The sequence below is a fragment of the Macaca nemestrina genome, chromosome 4 (genome assembly GCF_043159975.1).
Source record: "Macaca nemestrina isolate mMacNem1 chromosome 4, mMacNem.hap1, whole genome shotgun sequence".
Taxonomy (NCBI): domain Eukaryota; kingdom Metazoa; phylum Chordata; class Mammalia; order Primates; family Cercopithecidae; genus Macaca; species Macaca nemestrina.
In genome coordinates this window covers 178,921,362-178,933,395 of record NC_092128.1, presented here as the reverse complement: position 1 = coordinate 178,933,395, position 12,034 = coordinate 178,921,362, and the positions used below count along the sequence as shown (strand labels likewise).

At 42.5% G+C, this 12,034-nt stretch overlaps 1 protein-coding gene and 1 pseudogene across 3 annotated transcripts in view; one reads left to right on the top strand and one right to left on the bottom strand.

The window, feature by feature from the left end:
• Nucleotides 1–237: 237 nt before the first annotated feature.
• On the bottom strand, nt 238–844 carry LOC139363000 (protein phosphatase inhibitor 2 pseudogene; annotated as a pseudogene).
• A 368-nt stretch (nt 845–1,212) lies between these two features.
• LOC105472675 (RUNX family transcription factor 1) overlaps nt 1,213–12,034 on the top strand; it is a 1,100,727-nt gene continuing 1,089,905 nt past the window's right edge. For 2 of the 3 annotated variants that reach the window (XM_071095683.1, XM_071095678.1), the window contains exon 1: nt 1,271–1,352. The gene's annotated coding sequence lies outside the window, so the exon portion shown is untranslated. Of the gene's footprint in view, nt 1,353–12,034 lie in introns of all 3 variants that reach the window. The other variant, XM_071095679.1, reaches the window with a different exon arrangement.

Here is a 12,034-nt window from a genome sequence, read left to right as displayed (position 1 = left end):
ATACAAATTAACCAGTGTATTTACAAAATTAATGCAATTTTGGACCGATGATATTACACTGTATTGGTGGTAAAGTACTAGGCACAAGAATATATACATCTATTAGGCATTTTCAGTCTAATCAGTCTCTAAGTTTATCATTTAATTTTTGGCAATATATAATAACTGGTATGCATTTTGGTACTTAAGTCATGAATTGTGGAGAACAAGAAGCAATTATAGTAACAGGGTTTATATCTAACAAACAATTACAGCGTTGAACCAATCTTGGTCACTTGCAGTAGATCCTTGATTTGATTCCTCCATGTTCATGCTTTCTCCATCTGCAGTCTCTAACATTTTTTCATCTTCGTCATCATCACGTAGGTTTTTTGAAACTGTCTAGCTAGTTTGATATTGAGTCTTTCATTGTAATGAAGCTTCCTTTTCATTTCAAATTGTCACTTTTGTTTCTTGTTCTTCAGGTGAGAGGTTACTATCCTCCTTTCCACTGTTGTCTTGTTCCTGAACCCGATACTTTGGTTCCGCGCCTTCAGCAGCAGCTAATTTCTTAGCTAAGATATCTGGTGCCATGTTTTCAGTGGTGTCTGTATCACTACATGCATCTTCATCATCACCCATAATACGATGGGAAGAAGTGCTTGGTTCATCTGTTTTCATTAAACCGTAATCTTTGTCTGCTGGATGATATGTTGCCAGGATGTTCATTTCATCCCACTTCCGGGATTTTTTGTTCAGCTCCTAGTCCACACTCCCGTGGGGCTGTTCGGCAGACGCCACCATAGAGGAAGTTGTTCTTCAGGATCCCCTTGATTGACCGGTGCGAGGTTGTCCAGGCCGCCATTGCCGGGGCTCCCTCTCTTGGCTCAGGGTCGCAGCTCGGCGTAGGGTGTGCTACGAAAGGGTCCGGCACTAGCAGAGACCCGCAGGCAGCTGTGGAGCCCGCTCAGGGCTAAAGCGGCCGCACCCACTGTCTCGGAACCGGTTACCGGAGCGGTTGTCAGGACACAACGACGCAGGAGCCAAAGCCAACGCCAAACGGGTGGCGCCTCCTCGCGTGCTCTTAGCTGCCAGGGCTTCACCCGCAGCTCGCGGTGAGACCTCGGCCTAGAGCCCCGCCGCGCGGAGCGACGCCGAAGCCGAACCCATTTATTCTTATTTTGAATGAACCATTTTTTTCCCAATGGAAAACCTCCCTTCAGTTAGGAAGATGAATTTCAAAGGTTCTGAAGAGTGGGTTAGCAACTTTTGTCAGAGTCCTCTTGGAAAGGTGAAAGTGATAGTTCCACAGCGGGAAAACATTGGTTTCCCAATCTGCTTCTGAAAAGGAATTCTTCTGGCTGAATAGGTTGGTAGGTTGAGTCGAGTCACCTTTCTTGGGATGGGCTGGGTTCTTCTGTTTGATCCATGGACTCTTGGCCATTTTTAGGGCAGCCTAAGGGTATGAGTCGGCTCTAGGACATATCGGGGGGCTCTGCTGTACATAGCAGTCCTTGGGCAGTTGGTGGTGGTAAGGATGTTGATGCAGACAAGGTTCTATGTGGTTCCCCTGGAGTTAGCTGTACTCCTCTGGGAAGCCCCCGGGTGAACATTCTTTCAGAGTCCTCCGGAGGATGTGAAAACCAGGAAAGCCTCCCTAAAGTCACACCTGCCTGAATCTGGTACCCATCTGGGTCCATTCAGTCTCTGGGGATCTTTGCTGGCCTAGGTTTATGGACAAATAATCAGTGGGTAATGGGATCGGAAGCCTTAAATCAGACAACTTTCCAGGTCTAATCCAAGCCCTTCATTTTATTGATGAGGAGACTAAGGCCCAGGTAAGAAGAACTGAATGATGTTTAGAATCCAAGTGTCCTGACTCATGCTTCAAGTCACTGCTGTGTCAGGGGTTTTCAAATAGCCGTGATCTTAGTCACTTGGATGCTTGTTAACCGTGCAGATTCCTGGGCTGCCTCTGAGATTCTCGTTTTCATAAATACTCTGGGTTAAGATTATCTAATTAAAATATAATGTGAGCTATATGGGTAATTTAAAATTTTCTAGTAGCCCTCTGACAAAGGTAAAAGAAAACAAGTAAAAGTTTAGTAATATATTTTAATCCAATGTAACCAAATTTTAACGTATAATCACTATAAAAAGTTATTAATGAGTTATTTGACTTTTTTTGGGTACTAACTCTTTGAAATTTGGTGTGTATTTTACAGCACATCTAATTTATTTATTTGTTTATTTTGAGCCATTCTTCCTGATGTTCTCCCTCCCCCCACCCCCAGCAGGTCCCAGTATGTGTCGTCCCCCACCATATGTGTTTATGTGTTCTCATCATCCAGCTCACAATAGTAAGTGAGAACATGCAGTGTTTTGTTTTCTGTTCCTGCGTTACTTCACTTGGAATTATGGCTTCCAGCTCCATCCATATCCCTGCAAAGGGCATGCTCCTTTTTATGGCTGCATAGTATTCCATGGTGTATATGTACCACATTTTCTTTATCCAGTTTATCATTGATGGACATTTGGGTTGGTTCCATGTCTTTGCTATTGTGAATAGTGCTGCAGTGAACATACATGTGCATGTATCTTTATAGTAGAATGATTTGTATTCTTTTGGATATATACTCAGTAATGAGATTGCTGGGTCCAGTGGTATTTCTGCCTCTAGATCTTTGAGGAATCGCCACACTGTCTTCCACAATGGTTGAACTAATTTGCACTCGCACCAATAGTGTAAAAGCATTCCTATTTCTCCACAACCTCACCAGCATCTGTTGTTTTTAGACTTTTTAATAATCGCCATTTTGACTGGTGTGAGATGGTATCTCATTGTGGTTTTGATTTGCATTTCTCTAATAATCAGTGATGTTGAGCCTTTTTTCATACACTTTTTGGCCACATGTATATCTTCTTTGGAGAAGTGTCTGTTCATGTCCTTTGCCCACTTTTTAATGTTTTTTTTTTTTTTTTTCTTGTAAATTTGTTTAAGTTCCTTGTAGACTGTGGATATTGGACCTTTGTCAGGTGGATACATTGCAAAATGTTTCTTCCATTCTGTAGGTTTTCTGTTCACTCTGATGACAGTTTGTTTTGCTGTGTAGAAGGTGTTTAGTTTAATTAGATCCCATTTGTCAATTTTGCTTTTGTTGCCATTGTTTTTGGCATTTTCATCATGAAATTTTTGCCCATGCCTATGTCCTGAATGGTGTTGCCTAGATTTTCTTCTAGGGTTTTTATAGTTTGGGGTTTTTATTGAAGTCTTTAATCTATCTTGAGTTAATTTGTGTATATGGTGTAAAAAAGGAGTCCAGTTTCAACTTTCTGCGTATGACTAGCCAGTTCTTCCAGCACCATTTATTAAACAGGGAATCCTTTCCCCATTCCTTGTTTCTGTCGGGTTTGTTGAAGGTCAGATGGTTGGAGGTGTGCAGTCTTATTTCTGAGTTCTCTATTCTGTTCCATTGGTCTATGTGTCTCTGTTTGTACCGGTACTATACTGTTTTGGTTACTGTAGTATAATTTGAAGTTGGGTAGCCTGATGCCTTCAGCTTTGTTGTTTTTGCTTAGAATTGTCTTGGCTATTTAGGCTCTTTTTTGGTTCCATCTGAATTTTAAAATAATTTCTTCTAATTCTGCAGAGAATGTCAATGGTAGTTTAATGGGACTAGCATTGAATCTATAAACTACTTTGGACAGTATGGCCATTTTCACAATCTTGATTCTTCCTATCCACGAGCATGGAATGTTTTTCCATTTGTTTGTGTCCTCTCTGGTTTCCTTGAGCAGTGGTTTGTAGTTCTCTTTGAAGAGGTGCTTCACTTCCCTTGTTAGCTGTTCTTAGGTTTTTAAAATTTTATTTGTAGCCGTTGTGAATAGGAGTTCATTCCTGACTTGGCTGTCTGCTTGTCTGTTGTTGATGTATAAGAATGCTAGTGATTTTTGCATATTGATTTTGTATCCTGAAACTTTGTTGAGGTTGCTTATCAGCTTAAGAAACTTTTGGGCTGAGGTAATGGGATTTTCTAGATATAAGATCATGTCATCTGCAAACAAAGATAATTTGACTTCTTCTTTTTTTGTTTTAATACTCTATTTCTTTCTGTTGCCTGATTGCCCTGGCCAGAACTTCCAATACTATGTTGAATAGGAGAGGTGAGAGGGTATCCTTGTCTTTGGCTGGTTTTCATGGGAAATGCTTCTAGCTATTGCCCATTCAGTATGATATTGACTGTGGGTTTGTCATATATGGCTCTTATTATTTTGAGGTATGTTCCTTCAATACCTAGTTTATTGAATATTTTTAACATGAAGGGATGTTGAATTTTATCAAAGACCTTTTCTACATCTATTGAGATAATTGTGTGGTTTTTGTCCTTAGTTCTGTTTATGTGATGAATCATATTTATCGATTTGCATATGTTGAACCAACCTTGCAACCCAGGGATGAAGCTGACTTAATTGTGGTGGATAAGATTTTTGATGTGCTGCTGGATTTGGTTTGCCAGTATTGTGTTGAGGATTTTTGCATCAATGTTCATCAGGGATATTGACCTGAAGTTTTCTTTTTTGTTGTATCTCTGCAAGATTTTGGTATCACAGTGTTACTGGTCTCATAACATGAGTTAGGGAGGAGTCTCACTTTTTCAATTTTTTGGGATAGTTTCAGTAGTAATGGTACAAGCTCTTCCTTGTACCTCTGGTAAAATTCAGCTGTAAATCCGTCTGATCCTGAGCTTTTATTGGATGCTATTTATTACTGCCTCAGTTTCAGAACTTGTTATTGGTCTATTCAGGGATTTAATTTCTTCCTGGTTCAGTTTTGGGAGGGTGTATGTGTCCAGGAACTTATCCATTTATTGTAGATTTTCTTGTTTATGTGGATAGAGGTGTTTATAGTATTCTCTGATGGTTGTTTGTATTTCTGTGGGGTCAGTGGTGATATCCCCCTTATCATTTCTGATTGTGTCGATTTTATTCTTCTCTCTCTTCTTCGTTGTCTAGATAGCAGTCTATTTGATTAATTTTTTCAAAAAAACAGCTTCTGGATTCATTGATTTTTTGAAGGGTTTTTGTGTCTCTAGCTCCTTCAGTTCCACTCTGATCTTGGTTGTTTCTTGTCTTCTGCTGGCTTTGGGGTTTGTTTGCTTTTGGTTCTCTAGTTCTTTTAGTTGTGTTGTTAGGTTGTTAATTTGAGATCTTTCTAGCTTTTTGATGTGGGCATTTAGTGCTATAAGTTTCCCTCTTAACACTGCCTTAGCTGTGTTCCAGAGACTCTAGTACGGTCTCTGTTCATTCTCATTAGTTTCAAAGAACTTCTTGATTTCTGACTTACTTTGATTATTTACGCGGAGTCATTCAGGAGCAGGTTGTTCAATTTCCATGTAGTTGTGTGGTTTTGAGTGAATTTCTTAATCTTGAGTTCTAATTTGATTGGACTGTGGTCTGAGAGACTATTATGATTTTAGTTCTTTTTGCATTTGCTGAAGAGTGTTTTACTTCTGATTATGTGATTAATTTTAGAGTAAGTGCCATGTGGCAATGAGAAGAATGTATATTCTGTTGTTTTGGGTGGAGAATTCTGTACATATCTGTCAGATCTGCTTGACCCAGAGCTGAGTTCAGGTCCTATACAGCACATCTTGGTTGGAATTAGCCACATTTTAAATGTTCAAAGGCCACAGTGGTTGGTGGCTGTTATATGGAACAGTGAGATCTACAGCTGTCTCTTCCTAATCAGTGGACCTCTTTATTAAAAGGCACAAGCTGCCAACAAAGTAATGAATTCACTGTTGCTAGATTCATTCAAGCATCTAGTGCTGTGAAGTTGAAAATTCAAGAGCCCTCCACTTGAACCTTGTTAAGCTTTGTGGGCTTATCACTAATTCAGTACATCCGTGGACAAGGATGGGTTTATACAGCAAATATGCAGGAAACTATTGGCCATCAGATGACACAGACCTTTTGAAGCCACATGCCACTCACAGACCGCTGAGCTTTGTGTTTGCACGTGCAGACTATTGTTCAAGCACTGGAACGCCATGTGCCGAAGGCACGGGCATCAAGTGAAATACTTGAGTGGAATTTTCAACCAAAAGCAGCTGAAAGTTTTTCCAATTTAATCTGTAAACGCAGTCGGGGGATTTTTGCACATGAATCAACTCGTTTACTTTGACAAGCCCTCTCTGTGCTCTGCCTGTGCCCAGTCTCCCGCTCACGGCTCACAAAGGTGCTCTGTGTGTAAATTCGCAGGGGGTGGGAGGAGGTGCATAGAAGTTCAAGGCAAACTTCTCTGAAAAGTGCAGCATCTGGGAGCCAGGGTGGAAATGCAGGGAGGGTCCCCTGTGTGAATTTCCACCCTCCCTCACCAGAAGTGCTGTTCAAAGGGTTGAAGGTGGATTCACATTGGAATTCTATCTAATAAGATAGACCAGACTAACACTTCTGTATAAGTATTAATATAATTAATATAATTAGTGATTATATTTGAAGAATGGTTATAAGGATATTGATTTTTAAAGTCTGTGTCTCATCTTTTTCCCATTCATTGTATGCTTCATTTTGATAAAGGGAAAAAAGAGCTGTCAGAAGGACACTGTATCTTGTGCCTGGTCTGTGCTTGCAGGAATGTCTTGTGTTGCGCAGCCCATTTCAGTGGTATCTCCTTGAATGAAAGCTGGGGAATCACAATCCATAATAACAACGCCATCATAACAGTGACCAACATTTAGTCAACATTGATAATGTCCATGACCCTTTATATGGAACAACTTGTTTCATCCTTATAATCACCCTATGAGGTAGACACTGATACATGTCCCCATTTCACTATGGAAGAAGCTGGAACAGAGAGGTTAGATGCTTTGCCCGGGTCACCCAGCTTGGAAGGGGCAGAGATGGGGTTCAAACCCAGGTGAAGCCTTAGTTCTTACCCAAAAGACCACAATCTGTCATGATTGGAAGCCTCCTTAAAAGTCCTCCCACCAGCTTCCTACTAAGGTAAAAATCTCTTTGACCTTCCAGGCAGATGGTCATCCAGCCCATCTTGAATGCATCCAGTTGCTTGAATGCATTAAGCAACAGGGAGCTCTTTACTTTGTCAGCCCATGCCTTTTAAGAAAAGCTCCAACAATTGGAAAATTCTTCTTTAGATGAATCTATTTCCTATGATTAGTAAGATTTGATCCCCCTTCAATGCTCCTGGGGTGCAGGCTTCTTGAAACTGCTATAAGATAGAATTACACATGGTGTAACTTAAATCTCTGTATGCATGTGTTGTGTCGAGTCCCTATTGACTCCAGTGGGGATGGCACTAGATGCAAGAGGCTGAAGGAGAGACCCAGAGCCAGCAAATGAGACATGGGTTTTACTGGGGACTTACATGCAGGGGAGAGAGTCCAGGGGTAGCAGGCCAGACAGGAGAACTGTGTGGCCCAGTGGTGGCAGGCTGGGTATTAGAACCGCAACTGCTTGCAAAAGGCATGCAGCTGACATCACATTTTCTCTTAGCACCCTCCCTCTAACAGTCTTCAACTGGCAACTTTCACTTAACCCAAAACAAAGGGCCTTGATCCCCAGTACGGCCTGTGTTCCATGGGCCAGGCTCGGAGCTCAGATGTTCCTCATAGAAAAGGAACAAATCTACGGGTTTGGCGCTGCCAGATTTCCTAGCTCAGAGCACACATTTAGATGTGTCTGCCATACAGGGTCAGTCTCAGGGAGTCTACGTTATTGCTCTCACATAGGTTTACCATATAGCATATTAATGTAATTGGGAGTTAGTTTTGAAGGATAGTTACAAGGATATACATCATTTAAATCTGCCTCTCACCTTTCTGTTTCACTGCCTTATGCTCATCCCATTGAACGATTTACTCTGGGTCTCTGTTGTGGGTCTCAGGAGGTCCCGCATCCACACCTCTGCTCTTGCTGCTCTGAATATTTTCCAGCACCTGTTTATCACCAAATGCTGCTCCTTCTTTGAGCCTAAGCACTCCCTGCCATGAAGTCTGCTTTGCTAAGGGGAGAAGCTGCTGTTACCAATGAGAGCTAGAAGTTGCTGTTACCAATGATTGTTCACTAAGGAGGATTAAAATCAAGAGGTGATGTTACATCAGCAACATGGTGGAGTAGGAGGGTCCTGACTATCCCTTTTCTGACGGATGCACCTAATGAACACCTATATATGGATCAATTCTCCCTGAGAGAAAGCAGAAACTAGGTGAAAGACTCCTGCATACTGAACAACTAAGAGAAATATTCACATTGAAGCAGGTAGACAAAGCGGAGACAGAGTCTGTTGGAGAAGAGGGGGAGAGGAAAGATGTTGGTCAAAGGATATACAATTTCAATTATTAATAGATAGGAGAAGAGGCCAAGGCGGGTGGATCATTTGAGATCAGGAGTTCGAGACCAGTCTGGCCAACATGGTGAAACCCCATCTCTACTAAAAATACAAAAATTAGCCAGGCACAGTGGCGCACGCCTGTAGTCCCAGCTACTTGAGAGGCTGAGGCACAAGAATCGCTTGAACCTGGGAGGTGGAGGTTGCAGTGAGCCGAGATTGTGCCACTGCACTCCAGCCTGGGCAACAGAGTGAGACACCATCTCAAAAAAAAAAAAAAAAAAGGAGAAGTAAGTTTTAGTGATGCATTGCACAGCATTGTGACTATAGCTAGTAATAATGTAGGGCACATTTGAAAATTGCAAAGAGTACATTTTAAAAGTTGTCATCACAAGAAATGATAAATAGGTGAGGTGATGGATATATTAATTAGGTTGATTTAATAATTCCACAATGTATGAATATATAAAACATCACATTGTACCTCATGAATATATACAATGATTATCTGTTGATTAAAAAATTTAAAAAGCCATAAGCCCCAAACACAATTAAATAAGGTGTAATTCTTCACCTTATTTCTTTTTCAAAATTGTTCTGGCTATAAGAGGCCCTTTGCTTTCCATACTGATTTTAGAATTAGCTTGTAAATATCTACAAATATATTGCTGGCATTTTGTTTGAGGTTGCATTGAATCTATAGATTAACTTGACATTTTAACAATCCTGAGTCAACTCATAGACGTGGCCTTTCTCCCCATTTAATAGATTTTTAAATTTCTGTTAGCAGTGTTTACAGTTTTTAGTGTATAGATGAACATTCTTTTTGTCAGATTTATCTCTAAGTATCAAAAAATTTAATGCTATTATAAGTGGTATTGTTTTTAAAATGTCCATTTTTGATGTTTGTTGCTAGTATTTAGAAATATAGTACTATTTTGTATATTACTTTCTTATCCTGTAATCTTGGTAACTCATTTATTACTTCTAGTAGCTTATAGATCCCATAGAATGTTCAGCATTAAAATGTGTATTATGTGTAAGTAAATAAAGACAATTTACCCCTTCCCCCGAAAGAGCTGATGTCCCTCCTCTAGACCTAGAGAAAATATTGAAGTTGTTTCAGCATCTGTGTCATGCTGGGGGATGACCGGGTTTCCTTCGTAGCTGTGTGATACAGGAAAATCTTTTCACATCCTGGGCCTGGCTTCCTCATCAGCAAACGGAAGAGCTTGAATCAGTGGGTCTTATCGATTATGGTGTTGCTTATTAGACCCCCTGGGCAGCTTTTAAAAATGCCTGTGGTGGAAGTGCTCTGTTAGACCTGTCAGTGGGTAAACCCACTGTGAATGCAGTTCTCAGTCTGTGTGAGGAAGATGAGGGTGGGGTTTCATGGGTGCTGAAGTCTGGCAATCAGGATCCTGGCCGGGAGAGGGACCTCTGCCAGCTCTGCAGAATCCTGAGAGGGGCCCGAGGCCATCTGTGCATGGAGAAAAGGCCTCAGCACACACAGCTTCCCTTGCATGCCAGTGGTGAGAGCTGGGGAGGTGGCTGAGGACTGGCCACGATGCCCGTGGCAGCTTCAGTGCTGGAGAGGGTCCCTCAGACAGGGTCAGAGACCTGCTCCCCTACAGAAGACCTCCACATCTTTGGTTTTGAAACTGCCTGGGCATCCTGTTGGTAAACATGGAGGCAGCACAGCATGCAGGGTCTCCTGTTTGGGAATTTACACTCCATCAGTCAGAGCACTGGGGGCTGAGCTACCCCAAGCCCTGGAGTATTCCCAAGCATCATTCTGCTGCTCTGGTTTTAGCCTTTTGGTACTTTAACATTCAGTACATTGTAGCAGAGCCTGCACCCCAGTCTGCTCTTGTCCCCAGACTGAAACAAGTAATAGGAACGCCTAAAAGAGACCAGTGACAATGACAGTGGCAGCAGCCTCTCGAGAGGGTTCTTTGCAGCAGTGCTATTTCCAAATGGGATGGGTCCTGCAATTGACGTGAGGGCCAGGGCAGCCACAATGACCATCTCTGTCCTCTCTCCCATCGCACTTGTCGTCGTGGCTCATGAAGTTTCAGCATGAGACAGAGGAGGGCCAGGTGCAGTGAACAGCCTCTTTCCAGCATGAGAGTTTCCATATTCTCTGCCAGGGTGCCATAGTTCCCTCCCTGGGCCTTTGAAGGGCTTGTATCCAATACCCTTTGGAAATGAGATGCAGCCTGTGGACATGCTTTGAAAAATTAAGAGCATTGAATAAGCCCCAGGGTTATTTTGCCCAGCCGGCATTTATTTCTCTGGAATTCTTGACTTTTTCCCGTTACTGTGAAACTGCTCTTCAAGAATGAGTCGAGGTTCCCATAACCGCTTAGAACCTCTTGAGAACTGCCAGCTCTGCTGCTGAATGCTCCGTGAAAATGATGAGCAAATGCTCGCAGTCATTGGAGATGCATCCTAGGTCAGGGCTGAGGAGGAAGGAGACACCGTGCTCCCGAGAGGACTGTGCCTCCTGCCATGGATGTGTCATGTGGCAGGAGAGAGCCCGTGAGCCAGACTCTGCCTGCAGGGGCCATCGCCCAGCTTTGCTGTTAGCTGTGTCACCTGGAGCAAGCTACCTAACCTCTCTGGTCTATTTCCTCATCTATAGAGTGGGGAAAATGGGGGTACTTACCTCAAGGAGTTTTCAAGATTAAATGGGTAGATCAGATGGAACAGTGAAGAATAATTCAATCAATGTCAGCTGTTGTTATCAATATTAGAAGAATGGCTTATGGTAATCACACATACCGGTGATTATCTGAGCCCTGTGTAATGGGCTGGTGACTACATCACCCCATTTATTCCTCCCAGCCACACAGCAAGGACAGAGGCGTCCATTTTACACAGGAAGAAAACAGAGGCCCTGAGAGACTAAGTTTCCTGCTATGCTAGTCAGGGGCAGAGTGGGGGGTTTTAAAACCCAGAATAATTTATCACCTGTAACTCATTCAGAGCTCGCCTATTGTTGTCACTGATATTTTAAATAATTAATACAATCTGTGTGTCTTTGACATTTGCTGCATTTTTTTGGTAGTGTGAGGAAAGTACAAAAGGAGGCCTCCTGGGCAGCCTGGGCTGTTGTGGAGGTGACTGGGCAGCTTTACTGGCCTCTATGATTAGGCTCCATGACTGTGGTCCTAACTGCCCACTGCATAGCCCCACCCCGGTCTCCCCACAGATACTCCAACTTCTGCAGGTCCCAGGTGAATCTCATTGCCTTCCTCTAAGCCTTCTCCTCCCATGGTCACTCTCAGATCAATGGCCTCACCACCTGCCCCTTCATTCAGGTTGCAAATGTTGGTGCCATCTTTCACGCTTCACTCTCACCTTCCACTTAAAATGGGTAGCCAAGTCTTGAGGACTAACCTGTACCATATCTTTTGACGGTCTCTTTCCATCTCCACGGTACCATCTAACCATCAATGTTAGGTAGGGTATGCTTTGCTGGTACAATAAATAGATCCCTAAGTAAAAAATGGCACAGAACCAATAGAAGGTTAGTTTTTGGTCATGTAACAGTTCTGGGTGAGTCAGCTGCTCACCAGTGTGGCCCTGTCCATGCAGTCGTTTCAGGGATTCAAGCTGCTGAAGGCTCAGCTGTGTTTATTGGGCTTCCAGGGCCACTCTGAGGTCAGCTTTATGCCTGCCAGCTGGAAGGAAAAAGGT